The 11,834-nt window shown below is 38.8% G+C and overlaps 1 pseudogene; it reads left to right on the top strand.

Moving 5' to 3' along the window:
* The first annotated feature begins 6,529 nt into the window (after positions 1–6,529).
* Positions 6,530–7,355, top strand: LOC133250084 (nucleolar protein 56-like; annotated as a pseudogene).
* Positions 7,356–11,834: the final 4,479 nt, after the last annotated feature.

Raw genomic sequence — 11,834 nt, 5'->3', positions numbered from 1 at the left:
AACTGTTTGAGACCTTGCCAGGCTCCTCTGTCTATGGGATTTTCCTGGCAAGAATACTGGAGTGGGTGGCCATTTCCTTCTCCAGGGGATCTTCCCAACCCAGGGATTGAACCCGTGTCTTCTGCATCAACAGGCAGATTATTGCTGAACCATCAGGGAAGCCTTCCTAAGTAACAGAGCCAGTTGACAATCTATTTGAGTGATAGTGTTACTTTTTTAGGACATGTGCTATGACCTGAAATTTTCAGCTGCTATCAGTCAAGTTGCATTAGCAAACTAATTTAGTATACTCCAGTTGAGTAATATGAGGAAAGTTTAATAAAAGAACAATTTAAAAAGTTTTAAGGCAGGTTTTGGGTTAGTGATCAAGAAATAATACAGTACCACAGGAATAGTAATAACAGACATCATTTACTATCCTTAGACCTGAAGGGCAAAGAGGAAAGAACGGATGAAAAATAAGACTCTTTGATAGTATCTCTATATCTAGAAGACAGATTATAACCACAGTTCTATGTGTTCATTTTTTAGGAAATGCCTGAGTTATTGTGGACAAACATCTGTCTTGATTTTACAACACCTAAGCTTTTTAAATGCTTTGAGGAGATGATGTATAACAAAAAATAGAACTAGTGAATCAACCAACTTATAAATATCTTTTTGTAATATATGAAAGAAGCATCTTAAACATGGAATTGTTAAGTCATCTTGGAAGCACAATGAATCATTTCGTAGTGCTTTTTTCATTGTGGTGGCAACAAAAGGCAAAACGAAGTGTAACGGAAGGAACGTATGCAAGCGTGTTCATGTTTCATTTTGATTATAACCATTGGTGTATTTGTGGATTTCTTTTGGCCATACTATATGAATTGATTTTTAAACAATTAATGAAAATAATCTCGCAATAGTACTTGAATAGTACAAATTTTAAATCATCTAGAAGCATTATGCTTTTTGGACTTTATTGCTCTGGGTCTCAGTTTAGATTGCACATTAAGAAAATACAGTATTTTAATTGTAACTTTGCAAAAATCTATTTGGAGGTCTGTTATCATTTTGTCTTTTAAGCAAATTTTCTTCCACAAAAGCTGGATTATATCTCTTTTCTGAGTTACAGTGTAGTGTTTTTTTGATAATCAAACTACCCATGGCTTTGGGATTTTGAATTAGTAAATATTCACAATCTGCAAAAAATCATGATTATACTGTACTATCACATAAAAATATGCTTCATTTTGTATTTTATATACACACAAAAAGTGAAGTTTCTCAGTCATGTCCAACTCTTTGCAACTCCATGGACTGTAGCCTGCCAGGGTGCTCTGTCCATGGGATTTTCCAGGCAAGAGTACTGGAGTGTTTTGCCATTTCCTTCTCCAAAGGACCAGACAAATATGGAGATACCATTAGAGACTAGACAAATACATCAAATTATAGACTGTTTGTAACCATGGATGATTGTGTGTTCCTGGCTGCCTTTGCTTCTCAGATTTCCATAACATATATGTATACTTTTAAAAGTTGGAGGGGAAAAGCATCATTAAAGTCAAGGTAAGTGGTGCTTAAGACAAATTAGCAGACTCTGTTGTTTGGAAAGAATGATGCTGAAGCTAAAACTCCAATACTTTGGCCACCTCATGTGAAAGTTGACTCATTGGAAAAGACTCTGATGCTGGGAGGGATTGGGGGCAGGAGGAGAAGGGGAAAACACATCTGTCCCCAGAGGTGGACAGATGAGATGGCTGGGTGGTATCACTGACTCGACGGACGTGAGTCTGAGTGAACTCCGGGAGTTGGTGATGGACAGGGAGGCCTGGCGTGCTGCGGTTCATGGGGTCACAAAGAGTCAGACACGACTAAGCCACTGAACTGAACTGAACTGAGGGAATACAATAGTAAGGACCACAGGGGGAAGTTAGGATAAACGAAACATTTTGGACACAACATGGTGATCTACTGTGGATTGAGTATGTTACAAATAAAAAAGAAAATATGAAATATTTGAAACTGCAAGTGTGATATTGTATATTTTCTAAAATCTTTGCTACCTTTTTCAGAATCCTGCTGATAGTGAGTCTTTGAAATAGTATCCCTCACAACCTCATACATTATCAGGTGAAGTGCAGTTCATTAGGTTCACTGTTATCATTCCCAACTCATCACTTTAATGCAAGCCAAAACTTTTCACACTAACGTAGGAGCAAGCTTCATCACTGCACCTGTTAAAGCACTTGGGCCTGGTCTGTCTCAAACCATTGTTTGATATTCCTGTGCCTATTTCTTTCATGCATATGTGTCTCATCCTAAGGTACCCAGGCTATGGTACCACTCTTCAAAAGGTGGTATCGCACAATGGAGAACTGAGGCTTCAGTACCAGATTACTTGGGTTAAATATGCCAAATGAGAATATTTATATAGCATAATGATACTGAATATACATATATATACATACACATATTGTATAATAATTCTAGAACAAAGATTATTAATCCTATAAATAACATATAGTCAGAAGTGCCCTGGTGTGCAGACATTATTTATGGCCCTTTCCAACAAAGTTTTATGATAAAGTAATTATTAATATTTCTTTCTCTTCGTCCAATAATATAAAAAGCATTCCCACATATGTTTTCACATGTGCCAGCCACTCCAAGACATAATTAGGCTAGATATTGTCATGTACTTTTGGTTTGCAGAGGGTGGATACTGAGTAAAGACAGAGATACTGAGTTTACCCAAAGACACAGTTAGTAACAAGTGGAAATTAATTTCCCATCTCTTAGAGAAGCATTCCTTGAATACAATCATTTTTCTCATTTATTTTTATACCAAGGCTGATTGCTAAGTACCAACATATGTACAAACTCTGGACCTTCAGAAACCTAAAGCAGATGTGAGCAGTCCTTCCTAGTGCTCCTCTCCAATCCTCCATACTGTCCCAAAGGAAATTACCATCAGTTTACCCAAGATACCAAGGAATAGAAAATCTATTTGCCACCCACAGCCTGGATCCCATGGGGTAGCAGAGAGTTAGACATGACTGAGCGACTGAACTAAACTGAACTGATTAGCCTGGATCAGGTGTTAGCAAATATTTTTCTGAAAAGAGTCAGTTAATAAATATTTTTGAATTTGCAGTGAAAACCAATCACCTCTGCCTTTGCAGTGTGAAAGCAGCTATAAGTGATATGTGAATGAGATATGTGAAGGAATCAGCAAGGCCAAATATGGTTGGAAAGGAGCTCGACAAGGGTCCCCATTCCCAGATGATTTCTGAGAAAACTTCTCAAAACCAACATTCCATGGTTACGTCTGCTATCAAAAGCAAAACTTGCATATGAACCTCTGTTTGGCCTATCATTGCCACAGTGATAAGTATTACTCAGAGGACAATTTTTCATTTATAAGAATTTAAGTGAACTGAAAACATTTAAAAATCATTCTTTGCAAGTAACAGAAACCTAAAATAAAACTGGCTTAAATAATAAAGAGAAGTACCTGACTGAACAGACAAGAGGCGGATCTGTCTAATTTCAGGCCAGGATAGTTCAAGAATAAAAGAATTGTGGCCAAATAAAGAAATAAATCAAATAAAGAATTAAATCATAAAAGAATAATATGAACTATATCACTGCCACCAAAAAAGAAATTCATTCATTAAAAACATACCACAAAAAGGGAAAATGTAGGTACTATATTGCTATTACATTTATTCTGGTCAAGTCCTCTTTCATTAAGTAGTTTTAGTCACTAGTAGTGTCCGACTCTTTGTGACCCCACAGACTGTAGCCCACCAGGCTCCTCTGTCCATGGGATTCTCCACGCAAGAATACTGGAGTGGCTTGCTATTCCCTTCCCCACAGGATCTTCCTTACTCAGGGATCGAACCCAGGTCTTCTGCATTGCAGGTAGTTTCTTTACTGTCAGAGCTACAGGGAAGTCCCTATTTCATTAAGAAATATGTCTTTACATCAAAACTGTTTGGCTGAACTGTTTACTATCATGTCTTTCCAAAAATGTCTAGTTAAATAGGATCAAAATATCCTGTATTATGTACCCATCAATGCAACAGTGATTAACATAACAAGAATCCTTGGTCTTCATTTATTTAGAAAATCTAATTTTGTAGGCTATGCACTGAAATTAAAAAAAAAATTTTGATAAAATTCCAAGTCTAAATAACAAGACAGAAAAGTACAGTATCATCCCAACTTTGCTTGTGTATGTATGTATCTATAAGTATACAAAGAGACAGGGGCAGATAAAAATTGATTTTTTCACTTGAAACCACCCTTACCCTAAAAAAGTAACTTGATCCTCTGCTGGGAAATTTGCCTCTTTCCTATTATCAAGAACATGGTCTCAGAGGGATGAATTCCTAGGGTTAGGTACTGACTGGCTTCACATACCTCATTCCTTGGTTCAAAATATTTATTTCATAAATAGTCATTTAGACTATAATCTAAATGAAATGAGAGAAAATATTTACTAAGACTTCTAAAGAGAAAGGAGGTTTCTTCGTTGTTGTTCTTTTGGTTTTTACTGTTGTTTATCTGTTTTGTAGGGCTACCGTATAAAATTCTTTTGCACTTAAACAGGAAAGAATGAAGACTGATGAAATAACAGCATACATTCTCTAAATATAAAGGTAGGACTGTACTATAAAAACAAAACTGAGAATAAGAGGGAGAAAAGCAGAGTCCAGACCACAATTCTTTTATTCTTTAATCAATCCAAGTCTTAAATGCAATAGATCTCTTATGGTAGCACAGATGGTAAAGAATATGCCTGCAATATAGGAGACCCAGGTTCACTCCAAGTTGGGAAGATCCCCTGGAGTAGAGAATGGCAACCCACTCCAGTATTCTTGCCTGGAGAATCTCATGAACAGACCAGACCATGGGGGCACAAAGAGCTGGACACGACTGAGCAACTAACATTTAGCTGTTAATAGGATAGGCAATTTTCTTTATTATTTAAGCAAGCTGAATTTTAGGTTTCGTTACTTACAAAGTATGATTTGTAAAATTCACTTAATTTACATCCTCAAAATACTAATAACAGAGTGCCAATTAATATACATGGTAAGTATCTGACAGTCTTGTGAAGCATCTCTTATTCCACGTAGGAAATGCAATGTGAAAACATCTGTTTCCCTGGATTTCCTGAGCATATGTACATTTCAGACCAATTACTTCACTTGAATTATTTTACCATAGGCTGCAGTTCTGTTTGTTTAAAAGCATAAATACCAATATAGTGCTATTTCAGTATTGGTGCAGGTTATTTTATAAGGCTGTAAACTTCATCTTTCTTTGCTTGCATAATGATCATAATAAAGAGTGTATGTCAGTCTCTGTGAGGTTTTCAGTAAAATCAGTGCCTTCAAAATATTTTGAAGTGCAGGAAACTTTGAATTTATGAAATATTTATGAGAAATCACATCATGTCTACAGCGGTTCTCAGCTGTGACTACAGCATATGGTTTATAAATTGAAACAGGTGTGGGAGAACAGGTGGTTACAGCCAAGCCAGGGAGGGACTGGAATTTATTGTGGGGAAACAACATGATAAAATACCACCACTGGCATCGAAGGCAACTTGCTGACTTGAGAGCAGAACCTAAAGATCTTCACAGGGGCAAATACATATGACAGCACTTGAGATGAAAGTGTTCACCTACTCAAATCCCACATATGGGAGTTGGGAAGCAGTCGGTGTCATTTTATACGGTGAGCGAATGCAAGTGACTCTTTATATTGAATTTCATTAGCATGGATGTTAACTGCATTAAGAGAAAGAAAGAATAAACTCTTTCTCTTACCTCTTTTAATACAAACCTAGTTCAAATGAGAGCTACAGTCACTTGCACCTGTGTTATATACACTATTTCTAAGGATAATGCCACATATGCTACCCTACATCCACAAACTTCATGCATCAGAAAAGTACCCTCTTTTTGTAGAGGGGGTGGCTATAATACCCTCCTATTATTTCAGAAAATACCTTCAAAATAACTCATCTTAAAATCTCATGCTGTTTAAGAATAAAAGTAACAGAAGACAGCATTAATTATTTTTAAAACTCCTCCCCACCAAACTGCCAGTACCTCAGTCTACATTCAAATCTTAGGAGTCCCTCCTAATGAAAGTAATCGAGACACCAGAGCTAAGAAGAGTGCATCTGGATTAGTTTAGGATGAGCATACATACTTACATTTAAATATGAGCATTTGACATCTTCTAGAGATTCACAAAGTTTCAAATAAAATATGTTTATGATGTTATATTTTAAAAGACACTCTAACCCTGGCCAGTCATGATGTCTGAGTGATTTCCTAGACCCAGCACACGTACCAAGTTTCCAGAGCCCTGAAGATAAGGTTTAACGCCCCAAAACATGGACTCAGTTTCCATTCTACCTTAGTCCACCACATCTCTGGATACCTGGCAAACAAATGCAATATTACCTCATGAACTGACTGTATATCTTACGTACGCACCAGCGGATTTGGGGAGAACCTTTGAGAACAAGTTGAGGAGCGGCTGTCCTTTGAGACTGAAGAGATTGCATTAAAGAATTTGGATGTCATGAAGGAAGCAATGGTTCAGACAGAGGGGGCGGCTGCTGAGATTACTAGGAAACAGGAGATGAAGCACTTTAAAAATGAAAAGAAGTGGCTGGCTGCAATTGCCCTGGAATCTTCAGAAAATAGCAGGAGTACTCCAGAGGAGGGTGAGGAGACAAGTGAAAGACCCAAAAAGAAGAAAGAGAAAAAGTGTCAGGAGTCTCCTCAGGAAAATGGAATGGAAGACCCTTCTGTCTCCTTTTCCAAACCCAAGGAAAAGAAATATTTTTTCAAGGAGAAACTGGTCAGCAGTGATCTTGAAGACAGAGCTGGCAGTGGAATCTTCCCAAAAGGAAGAAATCTTTTTCAAAGCAGAACTAGTTAGGGGCCCCTAAGAGTCAAGAAATAAGAGTGTCCCTAAGAAAAAGAGGAAATTCTCTTCCAAGGAGGAGCCACTTGGCAGCGGACTTGAAGATGCTGATTCTGGCAGGGATAGTGGCTCCAAGAGAAAGAAAAAGCTACAAAAGCTATCTCAGGAAAAGGAGAATGGACGTTTCCTGGTGGCGCCTACCTTGCAGAGAGAGTTCCCAACCCATCACCTATAGCCCAATAAAAATAAAAGCAAAATCATGAGAAAAAAAAAAAAGATACCTTATAAAATCCAGAGAGAAGCTCTTCCTTATCCTTGTCCTAGTTCATATTCTGACATATACTCAAATGTAAATGGATACCACAACCTCAGAGAGTTGGGTGACACCTAAGGTAAACCATACTACCCTTCTTTAATTCTCTAAAATTCTTTCTATAATTATATAGTTTGTCTTAACATATGTATGAGGAGTTGTTTTCAGAAAAGAAAGCAAGGCAGAGTAACAAAGGGCTTTATAATCGAATTCCCTACTTACTGAAGGAAAAGCCGGTAGAGCACATGCTCAACGCGAGCGCACGCCCAAACGCATGCACGCATTAGGCACATACGCAAGTAGGTACACAGGGATCAAGAAATGCACACGTGTGTGTACTTTGAGACTAAGCGTGCCTCTTCCTGCTTGCTGGGGATTTTATTTCTGGCAGTTTTTAGGTGATTCCTGTCTCCCAGCAATTGCCTTAAGATAAAGAGAGCTAGCTCTGTATGGTAAATTCCCATACAAGACAACTCTGCAAGGCCTTACCGACCCCAGAGCTCATGGTAGATGTAACTCGAACATAGCCTAAGATCTCCCTCTACCCATTTCTTTACTCTTTGCTTTGTTACAGATATTGAGTCAATAAGCTTCCTGTACACAAATCCCTGTCTCAGAAGCTGGGAAACACAGTCTGCAATAGTTAGTGCTAGAAGTGGTCCTAGGAAGCCTACTGGATCACCTGTCGGCAGCAGACAGAGCATTCAGATCTCTTGGTAAGCAGCGATAGTGAAGTTTGTTAAAACTTTTACTGTTAGGAACTGGTATGTGCTGGAAGGGAATGCACTGATAGAAGTAATGTATCGGGGATTAAGAAGCACACCAAATAGTATTTACAAAGGCAAAGGAAATGGATAACTATTTTGAGGGAAATCGTTGATTTAGCAGGGGAAAAAAATGAAAGACTGAGCAATTAAATTCTAAAAGGCCCTCCTTGACAGTATATCAATATAAAGAGACTCCGATCTTATCCTGTCAGGGGATAGGAAAATCAAGTTTAATCATAAAAGTAGCAGAAGATCTCTAAGAAGATTTTTTAAAAGTTGAACTTTTATCCTCAACAGGTTTGCTGTACCAGTAGAGTTTCCATAAAAATTTGGAGAGCTATGGAATTGGGTAATAGAACATGATGTCCTTATGAGCAAAACAGAGGTATTCAGAGCATCTCTTGATCTACAAAAACAATAAAATAAGGATTAATGATCAGAAATCTAAGAGGGGCCACCCCAACTAAAAGTCACAACACCTTGCCTAATTTATGAATTCAAGTAAGTTTTCAGACCCAGAACTCACATACTGTAGCTATTGAGTTCATGGAAGAAAGAACCCTTGCAACACTGTAGCAGGAAAATGTGGCCACTATTCCTCCCATTCCTTCTTCAAGGAAATTTGTAGCCATTGAGTACTTTCCCTACTGAACTTACTGTAGGGAAAGTAGAATACCCAAAAGATATTGAAGACACAAAATCCAAACTGGCATAGACAACCAGAGGCCTAAAGCATCATCAAGCCCTTTTGTTAGAGTGTGATTTATGGAGGGCAGGCAATAAAGGGAATCTTGGCCAAGTGTGGCCCACATTGGGTCCACTTCATCCATAAACCTACCTAATACCAGTTTTCTTGTCCAAATATAATATAATATATCCCCAGTTATAAAATCTAATGGACATATTGGTAGTTGGCAGGCCCCACATTGACTCCTTCTCCTGTGAGGTAAGACCTATTCATAGTTGGAAGGTCAAGTGGCAGCTTTCTAAAGCCCCCCCACCCCAAGCCAAAATAGAAAAATTAAAAGCAATATCATAGCTTGGAGAAAATGGAATAGGTTAATGTTATTCCTGGGGTGGTGATGCTCATTATATCTCCACTCTATTCATGTCTCTAGCAATGCCAGATGGATTCTGGAGGATGGTATTGACTCATGCCATCTCAACCACACAGCAATTCCAACTACATTCGTGTGGAATGAGGAATCTTTGCTAGATCATATTAACACAGCCTCAGTATATATTTTGCAATCAGTGGTCTTACAAATATATTTCCCTCCCTATCAAGAATGAAGGTTAGAAATGGTATTTGTAAGTATTAAGACAGATTAGAATATACTTGTCACAGGCCTATAATAACACTGCTGCTGCCACTGCTAAGTCACTTCAGTCGTGTCGGACTCTGTGTGACCCCATAGATGGCAGCCCATCAGACTTCTCAGCCCCTGGGATTCTCCAGGCAAGAACACTGGAGTGGGTTGCCATTTCCTTCTCCAATGCATGAAAGTGAAAAATGAAAGTGAAGTTGCTCAGTCGTGCCTGACTCTTAGTGACCCCATGGACTGCAGCCTACCAGGCTCCTCTGTCCATGGATTTTCCAGGCAAGAGTACTGGAGTGGGGTGCCATTGCCTTCTCTGATAATAACACTACTATCCTGTAAAAAAAAATAGTCCAAAGGCAACAGAACCAAGTGAAAACCCCACAGATAGATGACTTCATCTTGATGACACCAGGAGAACAAGACTGGCAAGGGAGTTGAAATCCTGGGAAGACAAATCCTGCAGAGGATATCAGATGACCCTTATAAATATTTGGAGGGTAGATATCACTGAGGTTTGGAACACGTCTGGAGTTCTCAACCATGCCCAGGCATCATCTTCAACGTAAAAGATAAATTTTTGCATTTTGTACCTCCTGCCACTAAGAATGAAGTGTAATATCTGTTTAGTCTCTTGAGTTTTAGGAGTGGGATGTTCCATCTCTTAGAATGCTGTTTTGATCCATATATCAGGTGACAAAGTGCTCCCAGCTTTGAGTAGCATGTATGAGGAACGTGCTTGCCAACTGTGGTGCAGGCCAGTATGACCATATGACCTAGTACAGTAGTACTGAGGTATCTGTGTTAGGGAAAAGAGGTGGTGTACAGTTAATGACAAGTCCTACTGAGAGAATCACTGGCACAGACTACTAAAATTCTGGGTAAAGTTCATGCGCTCTGTAGCAGAGAATTATATACCTTTTGAAAAACAGAGGTGGGGAAAATGTCTACTGCAAGAAACTAGCTTATATGTTTTGAGGGGCTGGCTATGCAAGTCAGAAATCCATAGGCCAGGCTATCAGAAAGGGCAGCTCAAAACTTTCAGGCAGGAGCTGAGGCTCTGACCCACAGCAGGAATTTCTTCTTCCTCAGGGAGATCTCAGTTCTCTTGCAACTGTGGATTGATTTGATACAGTCCACCCAGATTGTCTAGGATAGTCTCCTTTACTTAAAGTTGGCTGATCATAGATTCCTATCACTTTTACAAAATACTTCCAAAGCAACACCTTGATTAATATTTGACTGAAAAACGTAGAACTGTGACTTAGTCCAAAGGGAATAAACTGACCATCACACTTGTCTTTATTTTAAGTGTCTAGCAGCAATCCATTGTAATATAAAAGAGATTCATTCAGAATCACACATGAACAGGGTGGTATGGCACCATCAGGTGGCCGATTAGACTTCCGTGTCATATACCACTATTTCATCAGTGACCCATCTAAAATGGACTTGTATACCCCTTAGTCCCATTCAGAGCTGACCCTAAAAGACAAAAATGAAGGGAAATTCTCTCAGTATATAGATATCTGATGGTTAACTTGGCCATCCACTTTGTGTAGAAAGAGAAGTGTACATTCCATAGAATGTATGTAGATTTATGAAAATCGGTCAATGGCTTGGCTAGGGGATAAGGGGTTTGGAAAGATTCAAATAAGAGAACAATGAAGTCTTGTAGGATAAACGTATTCAAAACAGGCATGAACTATGAGGATCTTAGGATCTTATTGTGTGGATCACAATAAACTGTGGAAAATTCTGAAAGAGATGGGAATACCACACCACCTGATCTGCCTCTTGAGAAATTTGTAAGCAGGTCAAGAAGCAACAGTTAGAACTGGACATGGAACAACAGATTGGTTCCAAATAGGAAAAGGAGTTCATCAAGGCTATATATTGTCACCCTGTTTATTTAACTTATATGCAGAGTACATCATGAGAAACGCTGGACTGGAAGAAACACAAGCTGTAATCAAGATTGCCAGGAGAAATATCAATAACCTCAGATATGCAGATGACACCACCCTTATGGCAGAAAGTGAAGAGGAACTCAAAAGCCTCTTGATGAAAGTGAAAGTGGAGAACGAAAAAGTTGGCTTAAAGCTCAACATTCAGAAAACGAAGATCATGGCATCCGGTCCCATCACTTCATGGGAAATAGATGGGGAAACAGTGGAAACAGTGTCAGACTTTATTTTTCTGGGCTCCAAAATCACTGCAGATGGTGACTGCAGCCATGAAATGAAAAGACGCTTATTCCTTGGAAGGAAAGTTATGACCAACCTAGATAGCATATTCAAAAGCAGAGACATTACTTTGCCAACAAAGGTTCGTCTAGTCAAGGCTATGGTTTTTCCTGTGGTCATGTATGGATGTGAGAGTTGGACTGTGAAGAAGGCTGAGCACTGAAGAATTGATGCTTTTGAACTGTGGTGTTGGAGAAGACTCTTGAGAGTCCCTTGGACTGCAAGGAGATCCAACCAGTCCATTCTGAAG

The sequence above is a fragment of the Bos javanicus genome, chromosome 6 (genome assembly GCF_032452875.1).
Source record: "Bos javanicus breed banteng chromosome 6, ARS-OSU_banteng_1.0, whole genome shotgun sequence".
NCBI classification, from domain to species: domain Eukaryota; kingdom Metazoa; phylum Chordata; class Mammalia; order Artiodactyla; family Bovidae; genus Bos; species Bos javanicus.
Note: the sequence above shows the minus strand (reverse complement) of the source record. Positions and strands in the feature narration are given on the sequence as shown.